Raw genomic sequence first — 16,681 nt, 5'->3', positions numbered from 1 at the left:
AGGATCTGAGCTCAGATCCTGGATCCAATACTTACTGCTGTGACTTTGGAGAAGTTATTTCATTCCTTTGAGTCTCAGTTACCTCATCCGTAAAATGAGGGGCTTTTGCTAAGTTTTCCTTCAGTTTTAAATCTATAATCTCAAGATCTTTTCTGAAGATCCTAATGCATTTTATAGCATGTGCTATTTGGTAAAAAAACAAACTTAAATTGACCTTAAGCACACACACACACACACACACACACGTTGTTGTTCATCCTTTGTTTATGAAGAGGACCAATGACATCGCAGGGTGAGGTCTTGATTTGTGTATGAATTGGATGTGAGTGAGGCAGAGTTGCACAGTGGGCAGCCTCACTCTATCTTGCTGAGTCATCAAAATCCCGTGGCAAGATAAAAGTCAAGATGACTGGTGATGGCCCAATGCAGGGATGACCTTGGTGTCTTCAGTGCCTAACCAAGCTCCTTCTCAGTATAGGCTAAACCAGACTGAGGGTAAGCAACAGACCTTAACCCTGCCAGTGAGTCAGGGAGATGGCTACCCCAAGTATGCGAAGACTTTTCAAGGAGGAATGGGCGTTTGAGAACAACACACATATTGTACATATTCATATGGGTGGGTGGGTGTCTTAAATTTTTATTCTTCACACTCTGAACTCTAAATTCCATCATGTAGACCAGTGGGTAAATAGCTATTTGAGGGTTCATGGAATTTATAATATCTTGCTGTAAGATCAAAGTGAGTATCTGTTCAGGCATTAGCTTTAAAATTTAAAGATTTCTGTAAACTGAGAGAGGCAATTGAAGAATTTAAAATGGTTCTAAAATGCCATGTTTTTTTTTTTTTCATGGAGAGGTAATGAGGGTGGCAGCAACTGGAGCTTTTTTCCAGGGCACTGAAAGTTAGCATCAAAAGCATAATTCAAGATTCCTCCTCCTCCAGAGACTGCACTCCTAGAACCTACTGCCCTTTCTAGCTGAAGGTCAGCATAGAACCAGCTGGCAGGGTGTCCCAGGGCAAGCTTCTTCTACCCATCAGCCACACCCCACAAGAGCTCCCCTTCCTTGCATCCTCCCTTTCCCCAGGCACAAAAGTTTGAGTTACAGCTCTGTCTTTTCATGACATTTATATATGCTGTGAACTATGTGTTGCATTTTCAAGTCTACACTCGACTGTAAGGTTTTTGCATATGTGGACCATGCAAATAATAGTATTATCACCAGTATTATTCTTCCTTAATGTGCTTAGCACATAGTAGGTGCTCCATAAGCTAGTCTATCTTTAAGGGCAGTTTCAGTCAGAAGTCCGTGGCTTTGGACAAAGTTGGCATTTTGCTGTTATTCAGACGTGCTACTCTTGGTGTCCCCTGCTTGGGGTTTTCTTGGCAAAGATGTGCTTTGCCATTTCTTTCTCCAGCTCATTTTATAAATAAGGAATTGAGACAAACAGGGTTAAGTGACTTGCCCAGAGTCACATAGTTAGTAAATGTCTAAGACCAGATTTGAACTTAGAAAGATGAGTCTTCTTGACTCCAGGCCAGGCGCTCCATCCAATGCACCACCTGGCTGCCTGGCTTAGGTGAGGAACAGTGTGTTTTTACAAAGCAACAATCAAATGCACTAGGATCTTCAGAAAACATTGTGAGGTTATAAGAGTTGTAAGAGAATTTAGCAATAATCTACCAGGAAGGTACTGAGGAACTTGTGACCTCCAGGCCACATGTGGCCTCTAGGTCCTTGGATCCAGCCTTTTGAGTGAGCCCAAGTTGTACAGAACAAATCCTTTTATTAAAAGAATTGTTCTATGAAGTTTGAATTCAGTTGAAGGGCTGAACTTGAGGACCTGGACGATCACATGCAGCCTCAGGGTCCCAGGTTCCCCACCCCTAATGGTCTAACGCTCTCATTTTACAGATGAAGAAACTGAGGCCCAAATGGGTAAAATAACTTTTCCATTGTCTCATAGAGGTAAGAGTCAAAGCCAGATTTGAACTCAGGTCCTTGAGATGGAGCAGAATTAAATACATTTCTGAATATAGAAATATGCAACATTTTGAAGTTGATTTTATGAGAAGAACAATTGCCACATCTCTTCAGCTTCCCTTTATATATGTCTTTCCCCAGTAGAATGTAAAGTCTTTGAGGTCAGGAGCTATTTTTTCTTTTTCCTTGTAATTTGTATTAGTAGTATGTAGCACACAGTGTCTGGCACACAGTAAGAGCTTAATGAATGCTCATTGGCTTGCTGGCATACAATAAGAGTTTAATGAATGCTCATTGGTTTATAAATATAAAGCATGTTCCACTGACTAGTGGCTAAAATAACTTCTCAGTTACTTTTTTTGAGGCTCAGAGACAAGGAGAAAGACTAGAGGAGCTGCACACTTACTTGCCTATTTCAAATGATAGGCAACTTGTCTCTCCTGGAATTATTCTTCAGTGAATTCTAGTGAAGTTCCCCTAAGAAACCTGTAGAATTATTCTAAATACATTGGGTAAAATCAGATATAGTCCTTCTATTCCACTGAATAATAATTTTTTAAGATCTGGAGAAGATCTCAGATTTTATATAATCTGATCCCTCATTTTATAGATAAGGAAACAGAGGGATGAAAAGATTAAATGACTTCTGAAGCTTTGTTGTTCAGTCTCTTTTCAATTGTGTCTGACTCTTTTTGACACCATTTTGGGGTTTTCTTGGCAGAGATACTGGAGTGGTTTGCCATTTCCTTCTCTAGCTCATTTTATAGATGAGGGAAACTGAGGCAAACAGGATTAAGTGACTTGCCCAGAGTCACACAGCTAATAAGTGTCTGAGGATAGAGCTGAATTCATGTAAGATGAGTCTTCCTGATTCTAAGCCCAGTGCTCTAGCTCAGCACTTCTTTAACTGTGGGTCATGAAAAATTTGGCAACAGAAAAAGATTTCTGAACCTGGAATGACCAAAAATTAATTAAAAGTGAAATGCATAATGAATGAGAGGTGTTTCTGGTAGTGCTTGCCTGTGTTGCATCGTACAACTTCACTGAAGCCTTGGCTCTGAACACAAAGCAGGGGCATTTTGCACTGTGCACGTCCTCAGGCTATGTAACACCAATGTATGCTGCCAGTCCTGAGTGGAAAAAATTTAAGAAGTCGTACTCTAGCTGCTGGGCCACCTAGCTGCCCACTTCTGAACTTCTGAAGCTAATTGATGGCTAAGCCATCACCCCAACCTGGGTCTCCCAGTTTTTCATTTTCTCAGCGCTGCCCCTTAAGAACTTTCCAGAATGAAGCTCTAATAACCATTTAGAGTCTGGGCCATGCAGTACATCAGTCCAAACAAGCTATTGTTGATTCTACTGCCTGTATTAGACATTGGGAAGCACTCAGCCTTATCCAGAATCATCCCAGGAACCAGTGCCAAGGCCATTCTCCAACAGCAACACATAATCAGATGCAGCAGCAAGCTGATCTATCTCTGTCCCTTGGCTTAAATTATCTATACCAGCTTGAACTACTTTAACTTCCCCAGTCTTTTCTATGTCCCATCATCCAAGTAGTGAAAAAAATAATGTATGGGAATGAATCAGAATCCAGTACTTTCCCCACTGCATTGTCTCCCTCAAGCCTCTGATCTAGTCTCTGTTTAGACTAGTTCTTAGACTGCCAAATGCTGTCTTTTTGCTGCTAGATGTTTAGAAAGCAACCCTTTCACATAAGCACTCTGTAGGTGAAATTTAGAGCTCAGTTGAAGTCCTGACAAGAACACTTAAAAATCAGTGGTTTATGGTGTTGGGAGAGACAGACTAGTCAGATCAGAGTTCTGCTGATGGTCTGGAGTATGTCTTCTTAAATGTAGGTGGGCATATATCCACATTTTGTCTTTTGAATGTTTCAGTTTCTTAGGTCATATTATCTTGTATGTCACTGAAAATTCAAACCACACAAATAATTATTACCTGCTCTAGGACTTATTATGAAGTTTAAACTAATTCCCTCCTTGTAAGGAGCCAATTACTAAGTATCATTGGAAAACTTTCTGGGTATGGTCTGCTTTCCATCCATCACACCAAAGATAGTTTTACATGAAGAAGTGAGGAGCTTGTATGACTCTGTTTCCTTTCAGAAATCTTAGTAAGTGAAGCCAGTTTACTCCTGGACCCATTGGATCTCAGGCCACCACGTTGAAGTTGCTCTTGGTCAAATTCTCCTGCCTTTTCCAGAGTATTCATAGGCCTATATCCTTTTATTGTTAGAGGTACATATACTAGCCAACCCCTGGCTGAAGCTTGTAAAAGCTTACTAGGGAAATTAGAAGTCATAAAACATGTACATAAGACACACACATATATATGTATTATATGTTAACATATAATATTGAAATGAAAGCAAACATTTTTAGGAGAAGACTCCAACTCTCCAGCCATATGTCTGAAGGTAAATTTCTCTGACTGTGGATCATGCTAATTTGTTAAACAAAAAACATTTCTGGACTTGGAAGGCTTCTTCAAACTCACTAAGCATTCAACATTTCACTCAGCTGCTTTAAGACTCAGTCTGAGTCGCCTGCAACCAGACATAATTAAAAGATTAAAGAGACCATTGGAAATGCAAACCTGGTCAGTTTTTAATCAGGAGGATTGATCTTTCTGTCCATGTGTGAAAGGAGGTATTTTGAATAATTCATGCTAGAGAAAGCCAGAGGTTCATTTTCATTTGGCCAAAAGAAAAAAAAAGGGCTTGGGGGGTGGGGAACAGGGGAATGTTCTAGGTTCATCTTTTAGAAAAGGGATTACAGAAAAGTGGATGGAAGGAAAGAGAACCATGTGTGATTGTTGTTACCGCTGCATTTGTAATGCTATTCTAGTTTTCTGTATCCCTGTTGGAAGCATGAAAGTAAGTGGAATTGCATCCCCTCTCCCCATTCTTTCCTGGCAAACATCATTCTTCTCACTACTCAAAAGTGTGGTTCTTTTTATCTCTAATATATATTATCTGTCTATGTCTTATGTCACAGGAGATTTATTGATTCATTTGTATTTTTAGTTTTGTAAAATATTTCCCAATTATGTGTAAAAATTTTTTTAACATTCATTTAAAAATTTTTTGAGTTCCAAATTCTCTCCCTCCCTCCTACTTCTCTCCCACCCCAGAGAAGACAAGGAGATTTATTTAGAAAAGATTTGGAATACCTCACTGGACACCTCCAAAAGAAATTGTCATTTTCACCTTTGTTTAGAGCAAGGAGAAGTTCCATGGTTTCACTCCCCTTATGTCCAAAAGGAGTATTGGGCTAGAACTATATCAATCTATTACACATCAGGTATTTTCAGTTTAAAATATGAAGCTCCATTTTCTTTTGTCCTTCTGGGTGGAAAATAGCTCTTCCCCTAGACCAGAAGGGTAAGCACTTACTTCTGGCCACACAGATACCAAGCAAACATTTATCAAAGTTATAGTAATCAGGGAAGTTATACAGAGAACAGTCAGGGAGCTCTGTGACTGAGGAACAAAATGAGATCTCAACTCAACTATGGAGAAAGTAATTTCATCCAAGAAGTCAGTTCTTAGCAGCTTTGGGAGGTGCAGATGATGGAAACTGAAGGCTGTGTGGGGTGCTGGCTTTTGCTACATACCTGTGGTTCCAGAGATTTCTCCTGTTTGCCATCTGAAGTCCATAGCTTGCCTCTCACCTTCTCTCTTGCCTTCTCTCCTCAGTCTCTGCCAATCCAAAGTTAATTCTCCATGCATATACACAGAGAATAGTGCTTCAGAAAACTGCCAAAGCTCCCCCCTGGGATGAGACTATTCTATAACTTTTAAGCAGTATTCAGTTTCCAATTATGTTAGTTATCAATTATGGACTACTTAGCAGGAAACTCAACCACTTTGTCATCAGAAACTTTTTTTAAGTTTATTTATTTACTTTTAGTTTACAACATTCAGTTCTACAATCCCTTGAGTTTCAAACTTTCTCCCCCTTCCTTTCCTTCTCCCTCCTTCTCCTCCTCCCCTCCCCCCATGGCAGTAAGCAATCAAATATAGTGTCTACAAATACCTTCACATTAAACAGAAACTTCTTAATCAGAGGTAGAAATGTAGGAGACATAGGGCTGTACCCCATAACAAGAGATAAAGGTAATTCCTATACTGTTGCCCTATCCCCCCCCAGTCCCATGCCCAAAGTTATGAAACACTGGTGACCATGAGGTTAAATATGCCAGAAAATATAAAAGATGCATCTGGAAGCCTTATATAAGAGAAAATAAGATGGGTATTGTGTTAGAGGAGGGGGAGTGTAGCAAACCTATATTTAGGCAGAAAAGTTTCTTGAAGTCCTTGAAGGTAGAAGCAGACTTTGGTTACACCAGGATGGGCTTCAAGTCCTGGAACATCTCTACAGGTTGTCTATATAACTACCTATCTTAGTCTGGACAATAGGTATTATTAAGAAAAAGTTCCTTTTTCATTATGAACTCTGTAATTATCAACACACACAACATTCAGAAACACAAAAAGAGGACTGCATGTGAACAGTAAGCTTCTGTTATGCATTATCTTGTATTTAAAAAGAGCATATATTAAATTTAGCAGATTAGTAACAGAACTATTGATTTGTGCCATTTTCTTTCTCTTTATTTTTCACCTCTGTCCTTTCATATTATCAACCCAACAATAACAAAAAACCAAAACAAAATAAAAACCAAACAATTGGTAGAGCTTTCCTTTTAAACAAATAAAATGAAGCAAAACAATACATTGTCAGTGTCTGAAAACGTGTGTCTTTCTTGGAACTTCTAGTCCCTCACCTTTGCCAACAGGGAAATTATCTCATCAGTCCTTTGAAATGATGAGTAGTCAGGGTTCCAAAGTTTTACAAAATTGGTTTTTTCCTTTATATTAGACAGAAGATATAATTTGTCCACTTAGTTATTTTGAATGATTGTGGTTCTCATTGAGAACGTCTTAATAACCAATTCCCCAATGCCCTCGAAACCACATGGCCTCCAACGTAGACCTCTTCTATGTAGACTTGATCTCATCTCGCTTCCCATCTTTGTTTCTTCAGTGCCAACAATCTTAACCTCCCCACACAGCATATCTGAGACTGTGATGTTAGAATCTAAATATAGAAGTTCCACTGTCATTGGTGGAGAGACAAAAAGATTGCTACCAGTATCTTTTCAGATCCTTTCCATTTTTCATCTGTTTCTTATTCTCATTCCAGTTTTATTCTTAAACATCTTTGTGAGGCTCTAGCTTACTTGGGTCTTTTGCTAAATTTTCTGTGAACTTGCATATCCCTATACTACTTCTTGACTACTCATAGTATTCCACAATCATTCTCTGTAAGATTTTATAAAGGCCTTTACATGCTAAAGAGGTGTTGCTCTCAGCTGCCATATCTCTCCATTTGGCAAGGAGATCAACAATGCTATCTAAGGCAAACTTTGTTTTTTTGGGTTTTGAGATTGATTTATATTGGTTAAATGTAAACCAGAGAGGCAGAGTTGGGTAGAGTTGACTCTGGAGTCAGAGAGATCTTTACTGGACTGTGACCACTGAGCATGCTACAGCTTCTTGAAACCACAGGTGAGAGTTGGGTGACTGGTGGATCCCTGAAAAGGGCTCATACCAGAGGTGCTGGTCTCCTCTGGACACCCCATATACTCTACCTCTGACATATGCTGCCTATGTGGTTCTGGGCAGATCACTTAACTTACCAGCATCCCAGGGATCTAAGACTATAAATTGCTCTTTTTCAGCATCAACAGACTTATTTTTAAAAAGATTAAGTTAAAGTTACTTCAGTTGTATACCATTTCTTATCATTTAAAAAAAATTGTTATTAACTTTGATCTTTGCCCTAAAAATCAGTTCCCTGATTATACACAAGACTGCAGATTTTGAAGGGATGCTGGCTATCAGTTATTTGTTTCCTGTTAAAATGTAATCAATTTCTTTTTGTGTGTGTGATATTATTTGCTGCTTGCTATGTCTAACACCTCCTGACTCCTTTTTTTTTTTTTTGCCTTTTGGAGGGCAATTGGGATTAAGTAACTTGCCCAAGGTTACACGGCTAGTATTTTTTGTGTGGGTGTTAAGTGTCTGAGGCCGGACCTGAACTCGGGTCCTTCTCCCCACTCTGGGGCCAGCTACTTACTGCACCACCTAGCTGCCCTGACTCCTTTCTTAAAGAAAGTATAAGGTGTGGACATGAGACTTCTTCAGGACTTTAAATACTCTCATTACTTAGATTTTTCCAACGCTTCTTTTTTGCTGTTCTCCCCTTGCTCACTTTTTTTTTTTTTTTTGCTTTTTGGAGGGCAACTGGGGCTAAGTGACTTGCCCAAGGTGACACAGCTAGTTTTTGTGTTTAGTGTCTGAGGCCGGATTTGAACTCAGGTCTTCCTGACTCTAGGGCCGGTGCTCTATTCACTGCACCACCTAGCTGCCCCTCCCTTGCTCACTTTTGCAACAAATATCAAATCATATGTTGATTCAATTTGGAGATCTGTATTAAGTTCTTTGTAGAGTTTTCCAGACTTCTCACTCCTCTGCAACAGATGTTGATGTCTAAGCTATAGTTGTCTTCATACTGGTGTTCATACTTGCAAATGCTTATCATTAGTACAGCAATATGAAACATACCCTGAAGTGATGTTTCTTGTTGCCCTTGGATGCACAATAAAACCATTTCACTTAGAGTGAGAATGTTGAGATTACTATGATTCAATTCTTTATCAACAGTTAATATTTATAGTCTTCAAACTATGTGATTCTTCACACCCTTTCCCTTCTTTGCTCACATTATTCTGTCACTGAAAAAACTAACAGGAGCCACATAGGAAAAAAAAAAAAGACATTCTATATTTTCCTTTGTTTCATCAATCTATCAGCAAAGCCTACTATCTGTCAGGCATGGTGCTAGACACTGTTGTCACAAAGACAAAACCAAAATGGTTTCTGCCTTCAAGTCTCAGTCTTTCAGTAGGGAGAGACAATGTGGATACATAAGTATGTACAAATTTGGGGGGACAGACATTAGCATATCTCACATATAAGGTAATGCTTGAACTGAACTTTGAAGGAAATCAGGAATTCTAAAAGGCAGAAGTGGGAAGAGAGTGCATTTCCAGGCATGGAGGTCAGCCTGCTCAATGGCATAGGAGATGGGGTTTGAATGGTTTTTGTAAGGAACAGAAAAAGGACAGTTTGGCTGAATTATAGAGAGGTTGAAGGGGATTAATGTATAGTAAAGCTTTACATTATATAGTAAAGTAAGATAGGTTGGAGATAGTTTGTGAAGGGCTTTAAATGCCCAACAGAGGAGTCTGTTTGATCTTAGATTTAACACGGAGCCATTAGAATTTATTGGGCAGTGGGATATCGTGGTCAGGCCTGTGTTTTAGGAATATATCATTTTGGCAGCTATCTGGAGAATGAATGAAGAGGGTAGAGATATGAGGCCAGGAAAACAATTTGGAGGCTGTTACATTTTTAAGACCCCCAAATCAGATGAGCATGAATTAGGGTGATAATCACATTCACACAGACAGAGAGCAGGAAAGATGTGAGAGCTCCCTTCAAACTCAGCTAAAGTGTTAGCTCCTATGGGAGACTTTTCCAGAACTCTTTAATTGTTAGTGATCCCTTATTCTTTCCCCCCACCACAAATTCCCTGGTAGTTACTATGTATCTATTTTGCATTTACTTATCTATGTATATATTCTGTCTCCCCACTAGAATGAAAACTTCTTGAGGGCAAGTAATATTTCAGTGCCTGGTGCTTAATAAATTCTTATTTAATCTTGCCATTTAGAAAAGACAATCCTGTGTCCTACAATCAATTGTTCTTACAAAGACCACTCCACAGAGCACTTTATTTTATTTTTTTTTTAATTTTATTTTTTTTATATTGCACGTTAACCATAAAATGAATGACCATCAGAACAACTACCATTGTCTGGAGATACAAAGATCAAGGACAGGGGCAGCTAGGTGGCACAGTGAATAGAACACAGGCCCTGGAGTGAGGAGGACCTGAGATCAAATCCAACCTCAGACATTTAACACTTATTAGCTGTGTGACCTTGGGCAGGTCACTTAACCCCATTTGTTCTGCCTTCCCTCCTCCAAAAAAGGCAAAAAAAGATCAAGGTCATGTGAGGTGTGCCATGAATCTCACTAAGGTCAAGTGCTCTGGTACCAATTAAGTCAAAGGAAAATACAATAATTGAATTTGTAAGGTACAGAAGAACCTGTGGTTCTTCTAATGAATCTTTTTTTTTTGTCTTTGATAACTATTTTATCTTCCATTTTATCTTCCAGCACTTAGAGACAGTGGAATCATCTAGAGATGGGTCTCATGCATGAACCAAAAGATTACATATCAATATGTAAAAAAAGATCAATATCTTGATCATATCTGTAATTACGAATTTAAAAAAAACACACAGAGATTGCCTTCATTTGGGAAGGGTGTTGTTTAACACCCCTCACAGAACAGAAGTAAGGAGGTTAGGACTTTGGCATGAGGCAGTTCCTGACAAGATAGTCACAATAGGGGAAGGAAAAGGAAAAGCTTATCCCCCTACCATCTGAAAGCTTCTCATTTTATACTGATTATTCTCTCCAAGTAGGTGCTAAGTTTTATTCTCCCTATACTGCAGAAGGTTAGCAAGTGCTATCATTACTTTCTAAATTAAGCACCCTGAGGCAAAACACTGATTACACAGCCCTAGTTACAGCCCTTATTATAGCTATGTTCTTCCCATCTTCTTATATGCTATTCTGAGCCAATGACAGTGTGTATGGATGAGTAATGGGTTTCAGGGTGAAAGGAAAGAAATATCACCTCAAAAACTTATCGAGATCAGACAGCACAATCTTTATGCACATAAGTTACAAATTATGCACAAATGTTTTTGATCCTCTAAAAAATCTTAGTGGCAGTCTCCATTTTAATGTATTTACACCCTGTGGGTTGGTAAAAAGTAGGTAATAAATACTGTAGGCCTTTGGTAGAATCTCTCTGAAAGTCTCAGGATTGCTTAGGACTGAGAATAATTTCCATCAGTTAAAAAGACTATAAAATAAAGCCACAAGTTAGAGAGGGAAGAATATTTTTGTGCTAAATATCCCAGTATTCCTCCAGTTTTCTCTTGTGGAAATATAACTCATAACTAAAGCAAGATCACAGAAGTTGTTAAGCTCTTCTAGCTTTCTTAAGCTTACTTGGTGTATCTAATTTGTACAGCAGACTACGCACTTCTGTGGACTACTGCCAGACCTCTCCCATTGAGTCAGCTCCTATCTGGTCATGCACAGAACTTTGGCGATATGTTTCCTGTCTGTACATACTCCCTGACTCTTCCTTGAACCATGCTGAGATTCTGATGAAAGTCTTGGAGCTGGTGTAAACATCAGCTGATTTTCTGAAGCTCTCTTGTTACTTATTCCCATCCAGGGCAAAGATATGCTATGTAAAAGGCTAAAGGCTGTCATTTTTTGTTCTTTTTTTTTTTTACTTGACCTCATTGCTTTCCCTATGATTCAAAGTTTACTGAGAGATTTCATTTTACTATGTTTACATGTAGACTGAAGGTGGTCACATATTTACTTTGATTAACATCAAAAAAGAAACTTGGTAATAAAATGGTAAAAAAAAGTAGGCTCTTTTCTTTTAACCTACTTTTTACTAACCTCCCAGAAGTTAATCATTATTTAAATGAAGTGCAGGCAAAAGGGTTTGGTACAACATTTGCACTAGGCTAGGAGATAGGAGGCATGTTATTTGTTCGTTCTGACATATGCTTATTAGGTCCCTACTGTGTGCCATGCATTGTGTTAGGTGCTGAAGAAATAAACAGATAAATAAGACCCCCTAGTCCCTGCCCTTAGGACAGCTAGATGGTATAGTGCATAGAGGACTGGGCTTGGAAGCAGGAACACTCATCCTCCATGAGTTCAAATCCAGCCTCATATACTTACTAGCTGTGTGACCCTGAGGAAGTCACTTACTGCTGTTTGCCTCAGTTTCCTCATCTGTAAAATGAGTTGGAGAAGGAAATGGCAAACCACTCAAGTATCTTTGCCAAGAAACCTCCAAGTGGGATCAAGCTTGTATAGGAACCTTACCTAATTTACAATGTTAAAGTTTTCAATTGCTGTTGTTTTAGTAATTGACCTTCAAGTACAAAGAGTGCTCTGCAACAATTATCCCAACTCCCCCTCCCATTTTCATTGTTTGACTCTTCCCCAGACTGACTGCACTCAAGATTCTGGAATGGTGTCTTCTAATTCTACAACTCAGGAACTTCCACTGGTGTGGTCTCCCTATGGTTCTCAGTTGCTATCAGTCAGGCAGACAATAAGCTTTTAGAAAGTGATGGTAACTATGATGGTGTAGTTGGTAAAACAATTCATCTCCCACCCCAAATCTGTGATATGCTCTCCCACCAGTACATACAGAGAGTGAGGGAAAGCATGCCCTTCCATATATAATCTACAAGAGTACATATGGCAAAGAATTGCTCATAGCCCCTGGGAGACTTTTTGGTGGAGTCCTCGAGATTTTTAAAGATATAATGTAGATTTTCTGCTAGGCTCTTTGTAGAGCCTTTAATTGCATCCAGTAATAATAATAAAATAATGATGATGATAAAACAACTAGCACTTATATATAACCTACTATGTGCCAGTCATGGTACTAAGCATTTTACTAATATTTTCTTATTTGAGCCTCACAATAACCTGGGGGGGGAGTGCTATTACAAATGAAGAACTGAGGCAAACAGAGGTGATGTGACTTACTCAAGGTCAATAGCTAGTAAGGCTAGCTTTGGCTAGTCTGAGGCTGTGTTTGAACTCAGGCCTTACTGATTACAGGCCCATTACTTTTATCCACTGAGCCCCCGTCTGCTAATACCTGTATATCCTTGTTGCCTGGTGCAGGCACTGCTGTTATCTCGGGGATAGTGCTAGGATATGATGAAAAATCCAAATCCTCTGGTCCTCTCAAGTTCACCAGAGCCTTCTCTGTTTGAGGGGAATGGGAGGAGGAGACGGTCTGTAGCTAGCGTTAATATACTCCATCCACCCCTCCCCCAACTCTCCCTCTCACCCCCACCCCCAGCAATTCCCTCTCAAGGGCTTGCTTGATTCTAAATTAGCTTCCTGGTTTTATAAGAGCCTCAAGGGGCATAACTAAGTCCCTCAGCCAATCCAAATAGACTTCTTGTCACACCTAGTTGAAATGCCTTGATTGAAGCAAGATGTAGAGGCCTTGTTCACAATTAGTTCACACTTCTTACTGATTCAATTGAGATTGATTCACCTTTAAGTGGGGTGGGGGGTAATTAGATTGAATGACTCAATCATCACCCCATCCTCATCCCGTATTGGAAAAAAAAGATTACTCTTCCACATAAATTCATTCTGTTTTGGTGGGCATTTTTCTCCTTTCTATGTATCATTATAACTTCATTATAGAAGTTAATTTTAAAATGGTTGATAGGAATAACTATAAAGAATAGCCAGTGATCAGTTCTGATCAACAAAAATTACTTCATAACAATATTAAATCAAACCTATGTTAAGACAAAGGACATTAATCTACTGTTTTTTCCTTTCTCCGAGTTCTCAGATTTGGCAGAAAAGCTAAATCATACCTGACCTATTAATTATGCCTCTTGCCTAGACCATTTTAACAGTCTCGTAATTGGTCTGCTAGCCTCCAGTCTCTCCCCTTTCTAATCCATCCTTCATATGACTGTCCAAATAATCTTCCTAAGGTATAAATCTAACTATAACCCTTGCTCAGAAATCTTCCCTGGCTCCCTCTTGTCCACAGGGTAAAATACAAACTAATCAGTCTGGCACTCGAGGCTCTAAACTGACTTCCTTATTTCACACTTTAATGCACTGCTCCTCCCAGCCAGAGAGAACTATCAGCTGCTCTTTTATTATCTTCTCTACTCTCCCAACTCTCTGAATTTGTGGAGGCTTTTCCCACTTGCCTGTAACACACCCCTTCCTCTCCTCATTTGCTGAAATACCCCCTTGCCTTCTCTTAGTTTCCTCTCTTCCTCAAGACTTAGCTCAAATCCTCTTATGGGAGGACACCTTTCCAGTCCAGGGTCCTAATGCCATCTCCTCTCCTCTTGCCTTCCATTATAAGAACACAGTTGTTTACATGACTCCTCCATTAGAGTGGGAGCACTTTGAAGGCTGACACTCTTTTTTGCCTTTTTAATATCCCCAGTGAGGGCCATCTCTAATCACCCAGATCTGTGTCTTGCCACTGGCTCTAGAGGAGAGAGTGGCTTTGCACAGCCTTGACCCTTTTAAATCCAATTCACTTGTACATAGAGACATCACCTTCCTCATGTCATTGGTCCCCTTCAAGAACAAAGGACAAACAATAACAACAATATCCCCAGTGCCTGCCACATAAGGACCCTGAACAATTGCTTGTGGACTGACTGATGGGTGGAAATTCTACTCTTCTTTCGAGCCCCAGCTTAGCTATAACTTGCTCTATGAAGTTTTCTCTGGTTTTATAGTTATTGTTCAATAGTATATGATCATGTCTGACTCTTCGTGACCCCATAGACCAACTGTCCATGTGGTTTTCTTGGCAAAGTTACAGGAGAAGTTTGCCATTTCCTTCTCCAATTCATTTTACCAATAAGGAAATGGAGGTAAACAGGGTTAAATGACTTGCCCAGGGTCACACAGCTAGTGTCAAAAGTTAGATTTGAACTCTGGTCTTTCTGACTCCACACCCAGTGCTTTATCCACTGTGCCATTTAGCTGTACACCTCAAGCTAAAAGCAGGGGTGGGATCTCTCACTCCATAAATTTTCCCAGATCACTTTGCTTGAATCTCTCCTTTCCCCCATCACTACTTCCCTACTAGCATCCTTATTTAGGTACATGCCCTGCACCTCCATTAGATTGTATGGTCTTTAGTAACAGAGACTCATAATTTTTTCATCTTTGTATGCTAGTGCCCAACAGTGCCCAGTATAAAACAGATGATTAATTGATGTCAGAGAAATTGAATGGAATATCTGAGGGAACAATTAAAATGCTTTCTCACAAAGCATCCTTTACAATCTTCGAAATAGAAAATTGGACTGAATATACCATTAACTGACCCACCATAGCATGTTAACGGCAACTTTCTACTAGAAATTCTGTTCCTCAGAAATATTCCTTACATTACTCTTCACTTGTTATTTTCTAATGATGGATCATGAAATATGTGGATTATCTGGCTCTTAGTTCTTCCTTTCATTGAAAGATCCCTGAATTTTGGTCATTCCATGATGTCTTAGAAATTCATAGAAGGGAAAAAACTGAAATGTAAATAAAATTAATTTTGTTTCTTGTTCTCTTTTTGTCTAGGAAGAGTGTAGAACAATTAGTTAAAGTAAAAGATTTGGATTTGTTTTAGTATTTCAGCTTTTCAAGGTGATGATGTAGTGCACAGGATTTGGAATTAGGAATACTTAAATTTGAATCCTGCCTCAGACACATTTACTAGCAATGTGGCCCTGGGTAAGTCACTTAAATTCCCCCAGCTTCAATTTACTCATCTGTAAAATGGGCATATTAAAAGCACCTACTGCATAGACTAACTTGGTATTCCACTTCCCTCTGTGAAACCACAGTCTCTTGATTGCTGAGACTTCATTAATCTAGCTCATATCCAGATTCAGTGTGCTATGCTCCAACTCTCTTGATTCCATGTCCATACTTGTGTTATCCTCTGGCCACCCTCTTTTAATCTCCTCTCCACTTTCTACCTCTGGCCCTGAAAACAATAATCAAATTAGCACTAACATTCCTTGGGAGAGAGGAGTCAATCTGCTGCTGTAAAGATCTTGCCTCATTATTCCTGTAACTTTTCAGACCAAAACATCCTTCCTTGGCTACCTATACATATGTTCTCCTCCCCTATTAGAATACACTCCCTGAGGTAAAGGATTATCTTTGTTTTTGTATTTGTATTCCTAGTGTTTAGCACATTGTCTGACACAGAGTAAATGCTTAATATTTACACTTCTTAGGAAAATGAAAATGCACTTGATAAATGCTTTCTTATTTATTCATCCACAGGGTTGTTATGAGGATCAAATTAGGAAATAATATGTAAAATGTTAAACCTTTTAAATTTTACTTCTTTTTCTTTTCCTCCTTCTCCTCCTTCTTCTTCCTATTATTATTCCCATGGCCCATGGACCATTGAGAGGAGGCAATATGATACTTTTGAAATACAAATGGGCCAGTATAATAGGCATGCCCTGGCATTAGAATATGCTCACAGTAAACAATTACCTGAAGGCATTTAAGAGGAGCTTGCCCACAGACTGTTGTAAGGTAACACAAATCACATGCCACCTGATTTGGAACCCACCATTAAGCCACCATTAAGCCCCTTTATAATTGTCTTTGTCCTTGTACTAAACCCTGTAACTGCTTGTAACAGCTTAAAGGAGTAGTTGTGGGTAAAAGTGAATCACCCAAGGCATAGTCCCCTGCTCCCTTATCTTTCCCCTAAGTTAGTACTTCCCTAAATCAGTAAGCCTTGAAGCAGCATTTTGTATAAGGATTATGGTGCAAGTGTGCATAGAGATCATGGGGCAAGTCTATCCCATGCAAGAGACCACCCTTTTCTGGGATGCTGAC

At 39.3% G+C, this 16,681-nt stretch overlaps 1 long non-coding RNA gene across 1 annotated transcript in view; it reads right to left on the bottom strand.

Annotated features, from left to right (window-relative positions):
- LOC138166480 (uncharacterized) overlaps positions 1–16,681 on the bottom strand; it is a 32,543-nt gene that overhangs the window by 1,356 nt on the left and 14,506 nt on the right. Inside the window, exon 2 of the long non-coding RNA XR_011169605.1 lies at positions 5,620–5,724. This is a non-coding gene — a long non-coding RNA (uncharacterized lncRNA). The remainder of the gene's footprint in view (positions 1–5,619; positions 5,725–16,681) is intronic.

Source organism: Petaurus breviceps, unplaced genomic scaffold (assembly GCF_028583685.1).
Source record: "Petaurus breviceps papuanus isolate PSGF00001 unplaced genomic scaffold, PetGlider_PUasm1.0 224, whole genome shotgun sequence".
Classification (NCBI taxonomy): Eukaryota; Metazoa; Chordata; class Mammalia; order Diprotodontia; family Petauridae; genus Petaurus; species Petaurus breviceps.
This window is presented reverse-complemented; position numbering and strand designations above follow the sequence as displayed.